At 37.2% G+C, this 17,737-nt stretch overlaps 1 protein-coding gene across 1 annotated transcript in view; it reads left to right on the forward strand.

The window, feature by feature from the left end:
• Positions 1-1,835: 1,835 nt before the first annotated feature.
• LOC141399178 (carboxypeptidase D) overlaps positions 1,836-17,737 on the forward strand; it is a 158,500-nt gene continuing 142,598 nt past the window's right edge. Inside the window, exons 1-2 of the mRNA XM_073977365.1 lie at positions 1,836-1,951; positions 2,343-2,486. The gene's annotated coding sequence lies outside the window, so the exon portion shown is untranslated. The remainder of the gene's footprint in view (positions 1,952-2,342; positions 2,487-17,737) is intronic.

The following is a 17,737-nucleotide window of genomic DNA, read 5'->3' on the forward strand; positions in this document are numbered from 1 at the left end:
AAATTACCATATACACTTTCATACGGGCAAAATTATGTTTGGACGAAATGTGTTTCAGACAATTTGGAGTCGATTGAGCAATGTCCGCCCGTCTGTCTGTCTGTCTGGCTGGCTGGAGCGCACGATAACTCTCGAACGGATAAACCGATTCGGTTCAAATTTTGAATTTCGTAATATTTTACCCAAACTTAGTTTAAGTTCGAAGATGGGCTATATCGGTCCACTCCTTCCGTTACCTCCCCCACAAAAGTTCGGAAAATTTGTGCGCACGATAACTCTTGAAGGGAGTAACCGATTTGGTCCATACTTTGCCCATCGTGGAGCGTGTACCAGACTTAGATAAGGTTTCAATATGGACTCAATCGGTCCACTCCTTGGGGTACCTCCCACACAAAATTTCGGAAAAGTTCAGTTTAGGGCCAGCTCTCGAATCGCTTTGATTTTTGTTTTAGCAGCTTGTATTCACTGCCCTCCATACGACGGTACAAGTTTCAGCAGAGGCAAAACCATACTTCTCGAGAGAATAGCCTGAAAGTAGCAAAAAAACCCTATGACACCGTGTGAGGTGGTTGAAGCGCAAGATAACTCTCGAACGGAACTGCCGATTCGGTCCAAAATATGGCCTTAGTAATATTTTGTCCAAACATAGTTTAAGTTTGAAGATAAGCCATATCGGTCCACTCTTTCAGGTACCTCCCCCACAATAGTTCCAAAATGTTCGGAAAAATTGTTCGTACGGTAACTCTTGAAGGTAGTTGCCAAATTGGTCTATACTTTACACATCCTAATACATCTACCAGATATAGATCAGGTTCAAATATGGACTATATTTGTCCACTCCATCCCGTACCTCCCACACAAAATTTCGGATAAGTTCACTTTAAGACCTGCTATGGAATCACTTTGATTTTTGTGAGACAACTTGCATTCGTTGCCTCAATTACGATGGTAAAGGTTTTTTTAGGGGCAAGTCCATACTTCTTGAGCAAACAGCCTGAAGAGTGTAAAAACATCCTAAGGCACCATATGTTGTGGCTGGAGATCCACTTCCATAACGGTCAATGTCGATCCATTCCTTTTAGTATCTCCTCCGCAAAACTTTTGAACTTTAATCCTAATCACCATTGTTGTCGGTTCAAATATCCAAAATTTTTAAAACCCCCTAAATAAATACGTATTTTGGGAAAAATTTTTTTCAATATACACAGGCTGAGGGTATATCTCTGTCGGCAAAGCCGACTGATACTTTTTTACTTGTTGGGTTTTAAAGTCTGGTTTATACACCCAAAGAAACAAGTTAATAAATTTCCACAAAATTTATAGCAACATTTTGCCTCAACATGAAAAACTTAAGACACAAGACAATGACCGATAGTGGCAACAATGTAGCCAAGACAAAGTTTAATAACCCAACAACATTTTAGCCATGGCTAAAATTTGTTTCAAGATGATGAAGATAAAACATCCAAGCAACCAAACAGATGAAAGTTTCATGGTCTAATAACAAGAGGGGAGGGGAGGAGAGGGATAACACATGTGATGTGACACAGACACGCAAAGTTGTACAAGAGCGAAAACAAGAAACAAATACAAGGCTATGTTGTTACGCTTTGAATTGTTGCTTGGCTGTCGGTTGGTTTTGTTGCTGGTTAGGTTGGGGGCTTGGGTGGTGGCATGATTTAGCCATGTAAATGAATGAATGAATCAATGGACGTACATAGTTCCTCTGCTGGCTGGGGTTGTCGCAGTTGCTGCTGAGCCAAGCTGGCTCAGTCTCTGTTTCGAATGATGGCTGGCTGGTCTTGAAGTTTAGTGAAAATCGTTGGCAACTTTCAGTTGAGCACAACATTGCAGCCGTTCAAGTTGGTTTCTCGGTTTCGTCGGCGTGTTCAAACGTTTAATTTTTCTGTTGTGTTTTTAAGTGTAGAGTTTGAAACAGAATAACAAAACGGTAATAAAATCCATTCCAGGCAGTCAGGCTGGCTGGCATTATTTGTTTATGGTTAAGTTACTCTGCGGTACGGTGTGAGTGGCATTAAAGTGAAACGTTTTTGGTCAGTTTAATAATTCTTTTTTTTGTGTTCTTTAATTCTTAACGGTAACGCATTGAAAATCCGGGATTTTTTTGGTATCAATAGTGAGTGTTTGTGTTGTCTAGAAAAAAATAAATATTGAAACAAAATCCAAAAGAAAAAAGTGTTAATTGAATGGAAGAGTAGTGAAGTGAAATGTGTATAGAATTTTAACATAGAAGTTCATTGATTAACCAAAAGTCTATAATTAAATTGTTTAAAAAAGTAATAAATTTGTTTTTATTTTTCATTTTCAATTTACAACAATAGCCTTCCTTAAGAAAGAAAAAAAAATAGTAGCTAAATTATACAAACAAAAAACTTGGCAATTTAACAAAGATTCAGCAAGAAAATCAATTGCTAACATACACAGACGCCATACATCTTCTCATCTCTAGATAGCATCCAAGGTATGTAAATATTGAAAGCCACAGTCATTGTTAAGCATTTAGCCATATTTACACACACACACACATACTCAAGAGACTAATTATTGGCATGACCAAAATGTCGTGGCCAATAATAACAGCATCCTATATTATACTCAAGACCCCTCTTTCTTTATATCTCCACACCACCTCCTGCAGCTACCATTCCGCTTCATTTCATTATCGACTTGCCTGTCATCGTTGTTGTTTTTGTTTTTTGTGAAAGTTAAGTTCAAGGATGTGCAAAAATAACAGACATCATCAGACAGCTGCAGACTAGTTAGACAGGCAGGCAGCCTGCCAGCCAGCCAACCGAACCAACCATTTCTACATTTCCATTGATGGCAGCCATAGAGAGCATCCGTTGTTCCAAGTGCAGCAACAGCAACATCATCTCATTTTATAGCCAACAAAAGTGAAATTAGCCATGATGACTGTGTGCAGAAAACTGTTATTTCTTTTTTTTTTTTTTCTGTGATTGCATCTCTCGCATGAGGACTGTTAGAATCAGAGCAGCACAGCATCCAGCCAACCATTTCCATAGCCATCCATTACCATCAGCAGCGGCAATTTCACCCTGTGAACACTGGCCAAGGTGAAGGTTAACGGAAATGGCAAGGAATCTCTCTACTTTTGCATTGTTGTTCTTCATATGGAGAGTAGTTGAAGTACTTGGCATTTTGGGAGGGACTGGGTGTTTTCATGGAAACTGAAGTTGTATTTTTGTACTATCCTTGAAAAAAGTATTTTTAGACGACCAAGGAACTTTGTCCAGGAGGTCATATATCAGTGTCATACTGCGTAAATGCGACAATAAATTTGAATGGAGAAGTAAACAATGGGAATAAGGTCGGCAGGATTGGAACGTCAAACACTCAGCATGACGGGTACAACTATAAAATAAAACAAGTAAGAAAGTATCAGTCTGCTGGCCGACAGAGATATACCCTTAGCCTGTGTATATTGAAACATACTTTTCCCAAAATACGTATGTATTTAGTGAGTTTAAACAAGTAAAAAAGTATCAGTCGGCTCTGCCGACAGAGATATACCCTCAGCCTGTGCAAATTGAAACACTTTTTTCACAAAAAAAACTTATGTATTTAGGGGGTTTCAAAATTTTGGTCGTATGAACCGACAAAAATGTTGATTAGGATTAAAGTTCAAAAATTGTGCGGAAAAGGTACTTAAAGGAATGGACCGACATAGACCATGGGGGTGCCATAGGGGGTTTTTACACCCTTCGGGCTGTTTTCTCAAGAAGTATGGACTTGCCCCTGAAACAACTTTTACCATCGTAATTGAGGCAGCGAATGTAAGTTGCTTCAACAAAAATCAAAATTTTGTGTGGGAGGTACGGGATGGAGTGAACAAATATAGTCCATATTCGAACCTGATCTATATCTGGTAGATATTATGAGAATGTGTAAAGTATGGACCAAATCGGTCACTCCCATCAAGAGCTATCGTGGCCCAATTTTTCCGAACATTTTTGAACTTTTGTGGGGTAGGTACCTGAAGGAGTGGACAGATATGGCTTATGGTTTGTTTTTCAACTTTCAGACTATTTTTTCAGGAAGTATGGACTTGCCCTTGAGGAAACTTGTACCTTCGTATAGGAGACAGTGAATACAAGATGTTACAACAAAAACCAAGGCGATTCGAGAGCAGGTCCTAAACTGAACTTTTCCGAAATTTTGTGTGGGAGGTACTCGAAAGAGTTTACCGATTGAGTCCATATTGGAACCTCATCTAAGTTTGGTAGAAATTACACGATGTGCAAAGTATGGACCAAATCGGTTATTCCCTACAAGAGTTATCGTACGCACAAATTTTCCGAACATTTTCGAACTTTTGTGGGGGAGGTACCGGAAGGAGTGGACCGATATAATCCATCTTTGAACTTGAACTAAGTTTGGACAAAATATTACGAAAGCCAAATTTTGGACCGAATCGGCAGATCCGTTCGAGAGTTATCTTGCGCTCCAACCACTACACACGGTGTCATAGGGTTTTTTGTAACTTTCGGGCTATTTCCTCAGGAAGTATGGACTTGCCTCTAATGAAACTTACAGCGTCGTATAGAGGACAGCGAATACAACTTGCGTAAACAAAAATCAAAGCGATTCGAGACCAGGTCCTAAACTGAACTTTTCCGAAATTTTGTGTGGGAGGTACCCGAAGGAGTGGACCGATTGAGTCCATATTGGAACCTCATCTAAGTTTGGTAGAAATTACACGATGTGCAAAGTATGGACCAAATCGGTTATTCCCTACAAGAGTTATCGTGCGCACAAATTTTGCGACAATTTTTGAACATTTGTGGGGGAGGTACCTGAAGGAGTGGACCTATATGGCCCATCTTCGAACTTAAATCGAATCTGGACAAAATATTTCGATACCCAAAATTTGAACCGAATCGATTAATCCGTTCGAGAGTTATCGTGCGCACCAGCCAGCCAGACAGACAGACAGACAGACGGACAGACAGACAGACGGACGGACATTGCTAGATCTACTCAAAATTGTCTGAAACGGATATCGTACAAACATACTTGGGGTCTAAAACCATTATTTCTATGAGGCACATTTTTGGTCGTATCAAAGTGTAAATACCCTCTTTAGCCTAAAGGCTGAGGGTATAAAAATTTTGGGCGTTTCAACCGACAAAAATGTTGATTAGGATTAAAGATCAAAAGTTTTGCGGAGGAGATACTAAAAGGAATGGATCGACATTGACCGTTATGGAAGTGGATCTTCAGCCACAACATATGGTGCCATAGGGGATTTTTACACTCTTCGGGCTGTTTGCTCAAGAAGTTTAGACTTGCCCCTAAAAAAACTTTTACCATCGTAATTGAGGCAGCGAATGCAAGTTGCGTCAACAAAAATCAAAGTGATTCGATATCAGGTCTTAAAGTGAACTTATCCGAAATTTTGTATGGGAGGTACCGGATGGTCCATTTTTATACCCTTAGCCTTTAGGATAAAGAGGGTATTAACACTTTGATACGACCAAAAATGTGCCTCATCGAAATAATGGTTTTAGACCCCAAGTATGTTTGTACGATATCCGTTTCAGACATTTTTGAGTAGATCTAGCCATGTCCGTCCGTCTGTCTGTCTGTCGGTCTGGCTGGTGCGCACGATAACTCTCGAACGGATCAATCGATTCGGTTCAAATTTTGGGTATCGAAATATTTTGTCCAGATTCGATTTAAGTTCGAAGATGGACCATATAGGTCCACTCCTTCAGGTACCTCCCCCACAAATGTTCAAAAATTGTCGCAAAACTTGTGCGCACGATAACTATTGTAGGGAATAACCGATTTGGTCCATACTTTGCACATCGTGTAATTTCTACCAAACTTAGATTAGGTTTCAATATGGACACAATCGGTCCACTCCTTCGGGTACCTCCCACACAAAATTTCGGAAAAGTTCAGTTTAGGACCTGGTCTCGAAACGCTTTGATTTTTGTTTACGCAAGTTGTATTCGCTGTCCTCTATACGACGCTGCAAGTTTCATTAGGGGCAAGTCCATACTTCCTGAGAAAATAGCCTGAAAGTTACAAAAAACCCTATGACACCGTGTGTAGTGGTTGGAGCGCAAGATAACTCTCGAACGGATCTGCAGATTCGGTCCAAAATTTGGCTTTCGTAATATTTTGTCCAAACTTAGTTCAAGTTCAAAGATGGATTATATCGGTCCACTTCCTCCGGTACCTCCCCCACAGAAGTTCGAAAATGTTCGGAAAATTTGTGAGTACGATTACTCTTGAAGGGAGTAACCGATTTGGTCCATACTTTGCACATTAAGAAATTTCTACCGGACTCAGATGAGGTTCCAATATGGACTCAATCGGTAAACTCCTTCGAGTACCCCCCACACAAAATTTCGGAAAAGTTCAGTTTAGGACCTGCTCTCGAATCGCCTTGGTTTTTGTTGTAACATCTTGTATTCACTGTCCCCTATACGAAGGTACAAGTTTCCTCAAAGGCAAGTCTATACTTCCTGAAAAAATAGCCTGAAAGTTGAAAAACAAACCCTATGACACCATGTTTATGGGTGGAAGCGCAAGATAATTCTCGAACGGAAATGCCGATTCCGGCCAAAATTTGGCCTTCGTAATATTGTTTCCAAACTTACTTTAAGTTCGTAGATAAGCAATATCGGTCCACTCCTTCAGGAACCTACCCCACAAAAGTTCAAAAATGTTCGGAAAAATTGTGCGCACGATAACTCTTGAAGGGAGTGACCGATTTGGTTAATACTTTACACATCCTAATATAGCTACCAGCTATAGATCAGGTTTGAATATGGACTATATTTGCCCATTCCATCGGGTACCTCCCACACAAAATTTCGGATAATTTCACTTTAAGACCTGCTCTCGAATCACTTTGAAGCAACATGCAATCGCTGTCTCAACAAGTAAAAAAGTATCAGTCAGCTTTGCTGACAGAGATATACCCTCAGCCTGTGTATATTGAAACAGTTTTTTCCCACAAAAACGTATGTATTTAGGGGGTTTTAAAAATTTGATTAGGATTAAAGATCAAAAGTTTTGCGAAAGAGATACTTAAAGGAATGGATCGACATTGACCATTATGGAAGTGGATCTCCAGCCATTACAAATGGTGCCATAGGGGGTTTTTACAACATTCGGGCTGTTTGCTCAAGAAGTATGGACTTGCCCCTGAAAAAAATTTACCATCGTAAGTGAGGCAGCGAATGCAAGTTGCTTCAACAAAAAACAAAGTGATTAGATTGCAGGTCTTAAAGTGAACTTATCCGAAATTTTGTGTGGGAGGTACCGGATGGAGTGGACAAATATAGTCCATATTTGAACCTGATCTATCTCTGGTAGATATATTAGGATGTGTAAAGTATGGACCAATTCGGCCACTCCCTTCAAGAGTTACCGTACGAAAAATTTTTCCGAACATTTTTGAACTTTTGTGGGGGAGGTACCTGAAGGAGTGGACCGATATGGCTTGTCTTCAAACTTAAACTATGTTTGGACGAAATATTACTAAGGCAAAATTTTGGACCGAATCGGCAGATCCGTTCGAGAGTTATCTTGCGCTCCAACCGCCTCACACGGTGTCATAGGGTTTTTTTGCAACTTTCAGGCTATTTTCTCAGGAAGTGTGGATTTGCCCCTGATGAAACTTGTACCGTCGTATGGGGGGCAGTGAATACAAGTTGCTAAAACAAAAATCAAAGCGATTCGAGAGCAGGTCCTAAACTGAACTTATCCCAAATTTTGTGTGGGAGGTACCCGAAGGAGTGGACCGATTAAATCCATATTGGAAACTCATCTAAGTCTGGTAGACATTTCACGATTAGGAAAGTATGGACCAAATCGGTTACTCCCTTCAAGAGTTATCGTAAGTACAAATTTTCCGAACATTTTCGAACTTTTGTGGGGGAGGTACCGGAAGGTGTGGACCGATATAACCCATCTTCGAACTTAAACTAAGTTTGCACAAAATATGACGAAAGCCAAATTTTGGATCGAATCGATTGATCCGTTCGAGAGTTATCGTGCGCTCCAGCCAGCCAGACAGACAGACAGACGGACGGACATTGCTCAATCGACTCAAAATTGTCTAAAGCTGAGTACACATTGCCAGTTTTGAATGACAGCTTTGTTGGTGCTTGCTAGTGTGGCCGCTCATTTTTGTCATTCATCATGCAACCACAAAATGTTTTGTGGTTGCGTGACGGTTGGACAGTTATTGATAACTGCGAAATATCGACATTCAAAACTGACAATGTGTACTGCTCTTAAAACACATTTCGTCCAAACATACTTGGGGTCTAAAACCATTATTTCGATGAGGCACATTTTGCCCGTATGAAAGTGTATATACCCTCGTTAGCATAAATGCTGAGGGTATAATTACAACGGTAAAAGTTTTTTCAGTGGCAAGTCCATACTTCTTAGAAAACAGCCCGAAAGTTGTAAAAAACCCTTATGGCACCACATGTAGTAGCTGGAGAGCACAATAACTTTCGAACTAATAAACTGATGGTTCACAATTTGGCCTTCGTCATACTTTGTCCAAACTTAGTTTAACTTCTAAAATGGTCCATATCGGTTCTTTCCTTAGGATACCTCTCCCACAAAAGTTCAACGTTAGTGTCCAAGTGAAGTTTAGGGTCTGTTCGGAGATCCGTCCTGTCCTGTTTACAGTCATATATGTTTTCCGTGGGCAAGTCCATGTTTCTGGCATACTGGTCTAACAGATGTACGATAAGCCACTGAAATGACTACTGGGCTCGATATCTATCGAAAAGATATGACTCTCAAAATAAGATCCACTTACGTACTGCAATATGACGGTCCATTCCCTTCCTCCGTAAAATTTGTAAACTTTAATCCTAATCCACATTTTTCTCGGCAAGTTCAAATGTCCAAAAAGTGCCACAAAATTCTGAACAGACCCTAAATATATTCGATCTGTCCGTAGATGAAAGTTCCAATTCACATAGGCTGGGAGTATATTTCTGTCGGCCAAGCCGACTGTTACTTTCTTACTTGTTTCAAACTCTTTTTACTCTGTTTGAAAGGGAAGAAAATCATTGTGATTTGTATGTGGGCTTTTCAAGGACATGATCAAAAACGTCAGTTTTTAAGCAATACGGGCAAAATGTGCCTCATTGAAATAATGGTTTTAGACCCCAAGTATGTTTGGACGAAATGTGTTTCAGACAATTTGGAGTTGATTTAGCAATGTCCGTCCGTATGTCTGTCTGTCTGTCTGGCTGGCTGGTGCACACGATAACTCTCGAACGGATGAACCGATTCGATTCAAATTTTGGCTTTCATAATATTTTGTCCAAACTTAGTTTAAGTTCGAAGATGAGCTATGTCGGTCCACTCCTTCCGGTACATCCCCCACAAAAGTTCCAAAATGTTCGGAAATTTTGTGGGCATGATAATTCTTGAAGGGAGCAACCGATTTTGTCCATACTTTGCACATCGTGACATTTCTACCAGACTTAGATAAGGTTCCAATATGGACTCAATCGGCCCACTCCTTCAGGTACCTTCCACACAAAATTTCGGATAAGTTCAGTTTAGGATCTGGTCTCGAGTCGCTTTGATTTTTGTATTTCCCCCATACGACGTTACAAGTTTTATCAGGGGCAAGTCCATACTTCCTGAGAAAATGAGCAAAAGCCCCTATGACACCTTGTGTAGTGGTTGGAGCCCAAGATAACTCTAGAACGGCTCTGTCGATTCGTTCCAAAATTTGGCCTTCGTAATATTTTATCAAAACATAGTTTAAATTCGAAGATGGGCTATATCGGTCCACTCCTTCAGTTACCTCCCCCACAAAACTTCAAAAATGTTCGGAAAAAATTTGCGCACTATAACTCTTGAAGGGAGTGACCGATGTAATCCTTACTTTGCACATCCTAATATATCTACCAGATATAGATCAGGTTCGAATATCTATATATATAAAAGAGCTTAGTGATGACTGAGTGAGTGAGTGAGTGAGTGACTGACTGGCATATCATCGCCCAGACGAAACCGCTAAAGCTAGAAAGCTGAAATTTTGACTGTGCGTTGCTGTTGGTGTGTAGGCGTGAGATAAGGCTGGGTTTTTGGAAATTCGACCTAGAAGGGTACGAAAAGTACTAAAAGGTACTAAATATGGTACCCTTTGTATTAGGCAAACGGGAAGAGCTAGAATTCTGAAATTTGGAATGAGGGTAACTGATGGAGAGTTAGAAAGATGTACCAAAGGGTTTTTGGAAATTCGACCTCTAAGTGTACGAAAATGTCTAAATGTTACAAAATTTAGTACCAGTTGTATATTTTGAACGGATTTAGCTAGAAACTTTGAATTTGGTATGTAAATGAAGATTGGGAAGTGGTGTTTATAAAAGGAAATGGTTTAGGAAATTCATACTCATGTGTACGAAAAGTACTAAATGGTACTAAATTTAGTATAATTTGGATTTGGGTGAAAATATAGAGCTGGAAACCTGAAATTTGGAATTAAGATTACAAACGGAGTATAGGATTGAGATATGGGGGTAGTTTTGGGAATTCGTACTTATGTGTACGAAAAGTACTAAATGGTACTAAATTTACTACAAGTTGGATTTGGGTGAACGGATAAAGTTCGACACCTAAAATTTGGAATTAAGATTACTGTTGGAGTGTAAAATTGAGATAGGTTTGGAAATTCGTAAATTATGTGAACGAAAAGTAGTAAATGGTACCATATTTAGTACAACTTAGATTTGTGTTAACGGAAATAGCTGGAAACCTGAAATTTGGAATTAAGATTACTGACGGAGTATAGGATTGAGATATAGCGGTAGTTTTGGAAATTCGTACTTATGTGTACGAAAAGTACTAAATGGTACTAAATTTAGTACAACTTGGATTTGAGTGAACGGATAGCGCTGGAAACATACAATTTGGAGTAACGATTACTGTTGTAGTATAGGATCGAGGTAGTTTTGGAAATTCGCACTTATGTGTACGAAACGTATTAGATGGTACTAAATTTGGTACAATTTAGATTTGGCTGAACAGATAGAGCTGGAAACCTGAAATTTGGAATTAAGATTATTGTTGAATTGTAGGATTGAGATATTGAGGTAGTTTTGGAAATTCGTACTTATGTGTACTAAAGGTACTAAATTTTGTACAATTTGGATTTGGTTGCACGGATAGTGATGCAATGATGAAATTTGGAATTATGAATACTGTTAGAGAATAGGACTAAGGTAGTTTTAGAAATTCGTACTTATGTGCACGAAAAGTACTAAGTGGTACAAAATTGATACAATTTGGATTTGTATGAACGGATAGAGCTGGAATCCTGAAATTTGGAGTTATGTTTACTGTTGCAGTATAGGGTTGAGGAGTTTTGGAATTTCGTACTTATTTGTAGGAAAAGTACTAAATGGTACTAAATTTGGTACAATTTGAATTTGGGAGAACGGATAGAGCTGGAATCCTGAAATTTGGAGTTATGTTTACTGTTGTAGTATAGGATTGATGTAGTTTGGGAAATTCGTACTTATGTGTACGAAAAGTACTAAATGGTACTAAATGTGGTACATTTTGTATTTGGGTGAAAGGATAGAGCTGGAAACCTGAAAGTTGGAATTGAAATTACTATTGAAGAGTAGGATTGATATATGGGGTAGTTTTGAAAATTTGTACTTATGTGTACGAAAAGTACTAAATTTTGTACAATTTGGATTTGGTTGCACGGATAGTGATGCAATGATGAAATTTGGAATTATGATTACTGTTAGAGAATAGGACTAAGGTAGTTTTAGAAATTCGTACTTATGTGCACGAAAAGTACTAAATGGTACTTAATTTGATACAATTTGGATTTGTAAGAACCGATAGAGCTGGAATCCTGACATTTGGAGTTATGTTTACTGTTGCAATATAGGATTTTGGTAGTTTTGGAATTTCGTACTTATTTGTAGTAAAAGTACTAAATGGTACTAAATTTGGTACAATTTGGATTTGGGAGAACGGATAGAGCTGGAATCCTGAAATTTGGAGTTATATTTACTGTTGTAGTTAGGATTGATGTAGTTTTGCAAATTCGTACTTATGTGTACGAAAAGTGCTAAATGGTACTAAATTTGGTACACTTTGTATTTGGGTGAAAGGATAGAGTTGGAAACCTGAAATTTAGAATTGAAATAACTATTGAAGTGTAGGATTGATATATGGGGTAGTTTTGGAAATTCGTACTTATGTGTACGAAAAGTACTAAATTTGGTTCAATTTGGATTTGGTTGCACGGATAATGATGCATAGGGCTAAGGTAGTTTTAGAAATTCGTACTTATGTGCACGAGAAGTACTAAGTGGTACTAAAATTTATACAATTTGGATTTGTATGAACGGATAGAGCTAGAATCCTGAAATTTGGAGTTATGTTTACTGTTGCAGTATAGGATTGAGGTAGTTTTAGAAATTCGTACTTATGTTTACTAAATTTGGTACATTTTGGCTTTGTGTGATCGGATAGAGCTGTAATCCTGAAATTTGGAATTATGTGTGGGGTTAATATATGGAGATAGTTTCGGAAATTCGTACTTATGTGTATGAAAAGTTATAAGCAGAACTAAATTTGGAACCGTATGGTATTTGCTAAACTAGGGTCAGTGTAGGTGTGTAGAATGGGGATAAGAAAGAAATTTCGGAAATTAGTGCTTATGTGTACGAAAAGTACTAAGTGGTACTAACTTTGATGTTCTGTTAAGGAATAGAGTAAGGATTCGAAAATTAGGTATTAAAGTCGCTGTTGGTGCGTAGGGATGTGGTTGTGGAAATAAGTTCCATAAGTAGACGAAAAGTACTAAATGGTAGTCATTTGTTATTGGATGTAAGGATAGAGCTGGAGTGTAGCGTTGGTATATGGAGGTGGTTTGGGAAATATGTACATACATATGTACCATAAATATACGAAAATTACTAAATCGTTCAAAATTTGATACTTGGTATACGGATAGCGCTGGAATTTCAAAAATTAGTATTATAGTCCCTCTTCGTGTGTGGGGGTTTAATAACGAGAAAGTACTCCTCTACCTTCTTGATATGAGATATGGAGGTTTTGGAAAAAAAGGAGTTAAGCTGGATTTTTGGGATAGCAGTTGGTGTATAGAGTGGAGATAAGGAGGAGGTTTTGTAAATTCATACATGTGTACTACATGGTACCAAATTTGGTACGGTTTGGATTTGTGAGAAAGTGCTGGAATCCTTAAAATTTGGACTTAAGGAAAGTGCTGAATGGTACAGAATATGGTATAGTTTGTTATTGTGTAAAGGGGATAAGATAGAATTTTGATATATTAGGAGGAGATGTTGGAAATTTGTACTATACTCGTACATAAGTATGAATTTCCAACATCTCCTCCTAAATTTTTTTCTGGGGAAACAGACCTGGAAATGAGAATCGCGGTTGGAATATAGGGTTGATATAAGGAGGTATAATTTGAAGCTTATACCTGTGCGCACCATTTTGCTATTGCGTGTGAGAATAAAACTGAAATTATGTAATTTGGAATTATAATATTAGTGTACTAAAAGTTCCAAAGGGTAATAAAAACTAAGTAAATATTACTAAAAATTGAGTGAACGGCTAAATCCAGGGCTTTGACATTTGGGATTAGATCAAAATCGTTATGAAAATTCGAACATAAAACGCATGACATGTTTCTAAATGTAATGCCATAGGAATTAGGTGAACAAGTAGTGCAAAAACTGTTAAGTTTTAGATAAGGTCCAGGGTTTGAAAAGTTGTATGTATGGTTATTATGGTTGTATTGTACCATTAGTTTTATGTGAACGCGAAGTAACTTACTGAAATTAAGTAATTAAATTAGAAATATGTGACAATTTTTTTTACAAGAAGGTTTTTATCCCTTAATTGAAATACCTTAAATGAATTGACGGCTGTTGATGTTTTGTGGTGAGGTAGACCTATTTTTTGGAAATTCGGTCTAAAGGGGTACGAAGAGTACTTAAATGAAATTAAGTATCAATTTTCATACCTCACCATTTCCATATGAAATATTGTTTATTCCTTTCCGCATACGAAGTAGCGGGCATTTTGCTAGTGGACTGTATTTGTCTACTCCTTCTGGTAAATCTCACACTAAATTTCGGATAAGTTCACTTTAAGACCTGCTCTCGAATCACTTTGATTTTTGTTGAAGCGATTTGCATTCGCTACCTCCATTACGACGGTAAAAGTTTTTTCAGGGGCAAGTCCATATTTCTTGGAAAAACAGTCCGAAAGGTGTAAAAAACCCCTATGTCAGCAGCACGATAACTCTCGAACTGTTCAACCGATTTGGTCCAACATGCGGTCTTCGTCATATTATATCCAAACTTAGTTTCATGGGCAGTACCGGTCCACAATTTTCGGTACTTCTCCCCAATATTTAAAAAATGCCACTAAAATGCTAGGACGATATCACTTGAATGGGGCAACCAATTTGGTCCAAACTTTGGATCTCTTGATATTTTATCAAAATTTAGTTTAACTTCTAAAATGGCCAATATCGGTCCTCCCTAAAGGTACCTGCCCTACAAAAGTTCAACATTTGTGTATAGTGCAGTTAATTCCTAATCCACGTTTTTGTCGGCAAGTTCAAATGTCTAAAAAGGGTCACAAAATTCTGAAGAGACTTTAAATACATTCGATCTATTCGGAGGTGAAAGTTTCGCTTCACATTGGCTGAGGGTATATATCCCTTAAACCTAATAATTTTTAAAATCTCGATCGATGAAGGACTAGATCTTTATGTTCTTAATAAGCATACAAAAATATATGACGATCGGTTTATTAGTTTTTGAGCTAGAGTTGGCACCGCAAAACGCTTCAATAAAAACATGGTTTGGTATATGGTCTATTGCCACAAAACTACGTAATATTTTTCAACAAGAAAAATTCAGAAAGTAGATTAAGATGTGCTCTTTCAGATACAACATCTACTAAAAATGCTTCATGTTTTTCTTGGAAAAATTCATGAAAATGGCTTTAATTGGGCCCCCCATTAAAACACGAAGCCATCTATCGCCAAATATTTATAAAATTTTCATTGTGGAGGAGTTCTAATGATATTCAAGTTTAATATTAATAAAAACTCTTTTTGAATTTATTACATTCAATGTTATATACTTAACCTCTAGAACCCGTGAAGTTTACTTGTTCACAAAAAGTGCCACAGTTTATCATTTCTTAAATCTTAAAAATATTTATAGTAAAACGTTTGAATATTTATGATATGAGGATGCTTGAATTGTCAGTATCAGATGTTAGATTTTGATGAGATGATATAGACAAATCTCTGTTTTGTTTACATTTTTTCGGAAGTATAAATGTGTATTTGTATAGTTTTTTTTCCCATTTTTATTGAGATTTATATTGTGGAGAGCAAAGTTTTAGTTACAACAAGGGCGCATGTCACAATCTCTCTTAGGGCCAAAGTCTGCAAAAAGGGAAATTTTTCTAACTGTTAACAGAACAGCTGACATTAAGTTCAAACATACACAACGTTTAGATTAACTCTATTAAAATATTAAAATGTGCCAAAGGTTCGTGGGTTCAAAGTATTTAAACTTATAATTTCAAATATAAAATTTCTCTTTTAATACTGTTGTAATATAAGGTGTTTAGGTGTTATCACATAAAAGTGACACAATAAATTCTACGTGTACTCTTTATAAGATATCCTTGGCATACCTTATGAAGAAATTTAAATTTCCGAAAAGAAATATATGTAAATTCTAGAAACTCGATTGATCTTTTGATTGACTAAACATCGCTCACAGGTAACATATTTGGTATCCTACCTATGGTTTATAATTTTTTTAATGCAATTTAAATGACTAATACACAAAAAAACGCCTTGGCCCACTTTTTAATCTAAAAACAAAATTCCGCTTACCTGCATGAAGTAATTTAACAACAGTAAGTTGTGAGTCTTTCTCCAGCTGTCATTTTAAGCTCGTGGTCGAGCCACTTAAATCCACACACAGATGTCAAAATATTATGTCTCTGCAGCGCACATATTTTTGACAATTTAATGACACTCCGGTACTGAGCTCTACTTTAAGAACATGCCCACAACAAACCGGCTTTTGAACATGGCGTGTCAATAAAACATGGTTTGTAAATAAAAAAATAAAACCCACATTAAACAACAGAGTTAGTCGAGTGGACGACAGTGGCTTGTGGTTTTTATGAATGAAAGAAATTGCGAATTTTTTTTTTTCGATATGGTAAATGTTTATTAAGAAGAAAAATGATTATGAATAAAATTATTACGATTTCATTATTAGTGTTTTTCTAATCTAATTTTTGTTGTTGTGCTTAATAAATGTTTTATATTAAAAACCTTATTTTTTTAAATTTTCCATAAAAACAGTACAAATGTAATCACAATGTGTAGTCAAGAGATCACTGTAGAACATGTAATGATAATAATGCGTCATCCGTCCATGCTTTCTTGTTTAGTGCCTTCTTTTCAAACAACCATCAACAGGGTTAGTGGGTTAACGTCATTCGACTGTAAAAGGTTTTAAATGTGGACGTCATTTAGAATAACAGTTAACATAGAACTTTAACTTAACAGAGATGTATTTGTTTATATCTTCAAGTAGTAGTGTTGCCGTTGTTAAAATACTTTTTCACAAACATTATTTCCCCAAAATATTTAAAGAATTGATATAAGCATCTATCATATTTTGATAAGTTTTTGTTTAAGATTAGATTAAATCTTAGCTATAAGGTGATTCGATGGAAGATCGTCCTACACAAAAGTTCTAAAATGTTCGGAAAACTTGTGTGCACGATATCTCTTGAAGGGAGTTACCGATGTAATACATACTTTGCACATCCTAATATGTCTACCAGATATAGGTCAGGTTCGAATATGGACTATATTTGTCCACTCCTTCTGGTACCTTTCACACAAAATTTCGGAAAAGTTCACATTAAGACCTGCTCTCGAATCACTTTGATTTTTGTTGAAGCGATTTGCATTCGCTGCCTTCATTACGACGGTAAAAGATTTTTCAGGGGCAAGCCCATATTTCTGGGGAAAACAACCCGAAATGTGTAAAAAAACCCCTATGTCACCATATGTGGCGGTCAGAGAGTACGATAACTCTCGAACTGTTCAACCGATTAGGTCCAACATTTGGCCTTCGTCGTGTTATATCGAAAAATAGTTTCATGGGACAATACCGGACCACAACATCCGGCACATCTCCCCAATATTTGAAAAATGTTGCTAAAATGCTAGGATCAGGGACGTACGCAGGGGGGGGGCACGGGGGGCCCGGGCCCCCCCCGAAATGGTTTGGTCGAACAAAATTTTTTAAGCTACTGTAACTAGTTATTATATTTTTTCTCATAAAAATGTTTGTATATTTGAAGATTTAAAATTAAAAGTTATACATATTTTCTTAAGTTTCTGAACAGAAAATGTACATCATTAACAAGTTTTGTAAGAAAATATTTTAAAAATTTTTGTTTGTAAGCTGTTTTTGAGAGAAACTTCCAATAAAATCTGAATTACTTCTTCATGTCATATCATACCACTATCAAATGCTAATTCCTTAATGAATATACCCCATGTCTATTATTTATTCGAACTGTATAGAGCTCTCGAGACTTAAAACTCATTCGGTTATAACAAAAATAACGAGTTCAGTATTAT

Source organism: Musca autumnalis, unplaced genomic scaffold, assembly GCF_047663935.1.
Source record: "Musca autumnalis isolate F117 unplaced genomic scaffold, ASM4766393v1 scaffold_3, whole genome shotgun sequence".
Lineage (NCBI taxonomy): Eukaryota > Metazoa > Arthropoda > Insecta > Diptera > Muscidae > Musca > Musca autumnalis.